We start from the raw sequence: 1,933 nt of genomic DNA on the forward strand, positions 1-1,933 counted from the left end.
CTAACTTAAACCTTTGCTTAAAAATCAAAATCTAGGGTCACATAGATTATTCCAACAGAATCATCAATGTCTCATTCTCAATGTCAAATCTTCTCCAAGGAATAATCTGACAACTACTTCTTCGTAGATTAGACTGTTAAGAAACTGACTCATACAGTAAAAAATTACTACCACTAGGTTAACTAGATTCAGGCATCTCTTGATTTGTTAGTAGACACTAGTTCCTATTCTCCTTGGAAAATGATTTAAGCCTATTCTGTTTGATCAGATTACGATTATTGGAGATAAGGTTGAAGAGAAAAAGCTTGTTATTTCAGATCTACAAAAGAAATCTCAGGTGCTTTAGTTCTGATAACTTAGTGATGTCATGAAGCTGTCAATTTATCTTTTCCTAAATTTATATATTTATTTTTTGATTTACCAGTCGAATCTACTTTAAATTACTTGCCTAATCAATTTATTGCCTGATCAATACTCTTCCCAAGAACAGAAACTAGAGGATGCTGTGGCGGCTGCTAAGAAGCTCACTTCTCAGCGGCAGTCGATGCTAATAAAGGTAAATTTTTTTAATCCTATTGTCCATATTTGAAACTTCTCCACTTATTTTTTTGATTTAACAAATGGGAGAATCTTTTTATGACTTGATTCCAGCTGCAGAGTTGCTATCTTCGATCTCAAGACTTTGCTGACAGACTCAAGAGCTCTGAGCAGGAACTCCAGGCTAGTTTTTCTTGGATCACCATCTTTTCAAACTTTTCAAGAACAGAATTTTCGTCACGGACTTGAGCTTATTATAGATAAACAGAAATAGGAAATTATCAGAAAAATATTGGAAGTTTAGAAATTAATGAACTACAGATAAAAGAACAGCTTAGTTATCTCAATTGGTTAGTTGTTTTTACAAGTGGATAAAGGCATAAAGCCAGTAAAAGGTATGGAATCTTGTACATGCTAATTGGTATTCTCATGTTCATTCCACACTGTTAACAGAAGACTCTACTTGGAGTTGAAAAGTTCCAACTTCTACAGAGTAGGGAGTTAATAAATTCTAACTTCTAGATTTTCTGCTATTAACAGAATACCCCTGTAGATCTACATGGAGTTAATAAGTTCTGTGTCCAGATTTTCTACCATTCATTACCCCCTGTTCACTTGGAAAGAAAGTAGGGAGGATAGAAAAGTTATTTTGAGGTAAAACAGATTTAAGGAATTTTGATTACTAATTACTTGGAGAGTAAGTAAACCGGAAGATCATAACATTTGACTTTCTTTCCAAAACTTTATTGTTTAAATTTTCTTACCCACCATAAATTGAAATGGTATGAGAAAAAACCAATATATAAAATTTAGAAGAGTCATCTACTAGAGTGGAAGCCTGGAAGGGGTAAGGGGGTGAAGGGCGATCAAAGAAAATATTAGTCAATATAATAAAAAAAATTAATTAATTTGAATATTCATTGGTGCTATTGCTTTGCATAGATCTCAATGGAGGGATAAGAAGGAGGCGTACAACGTTTCCGAGGGAAGAGAAATTAGAGCAGAAGGTTGCTCGAGAAGGCTAGAAGATGAGTTCGGGTGAGCCCTATTCTAGATGACCAAAATCACCCAAGCGAGCAGAACTGGAGCAAGAGCACGAACCTAAAAGTCAATAGGATGTTGACTCATGGTCCAGGCGCCTTGCCCTGGGGGGCTGTATCGGCACTGTTCGGGCACCAGAACCATTCCAGATGCCCGTAATAAAAAGTTTATCAAAACACACGTTATTGCGATCCGGTACAACGTGGATAAAATTCTATCCACGTCTAGGTACCTAGAACCCTTCCAGACACCCCAATCAGGGCTATAAATACAGTCCTAATTCCATAAACTAAAGAGAACACTTATAATCGATCCTATTTGAGTTAGCTTTGTAGTTGTGAACTTTGACTGCTAT

General features: G+C 36.0%; 1 long non-coding RNA gene across 1 annotated transcript; it reads left to right on the forward strand.

The window, feature by feature from the left end:
- The first annotated feature begins 217 nt into the window (after positions 1-217).
- LOC121977864 lies at positions 218-812 on the forward strand. The gene is made up of 3 exons (XR_006111069.1): positions 218-337; positions 491-556; positions 652-812. It is a non-coding gene; the product is annotated as an uncharacterized LOC121977864 (long non-coding RNA).
- The last annotated feature ends 1,121 nt before the right edge of the window (positions 813-1,933 follow it).

This window comes from Zingiber officinale, chromosome 4B (genome assembly GCF_018446385.1).
Source record: "Zingiber officinale cultivar Zhangliang chromosome 4B, Zo_v1.1, whole genome shotgun sequence".
NCBI lineage: Eukaryota > Viridiplantae > Streptophyta > Magnoliopsida > Zingiberales > Zingiberaceae > Zingiber > Zingiber officinale.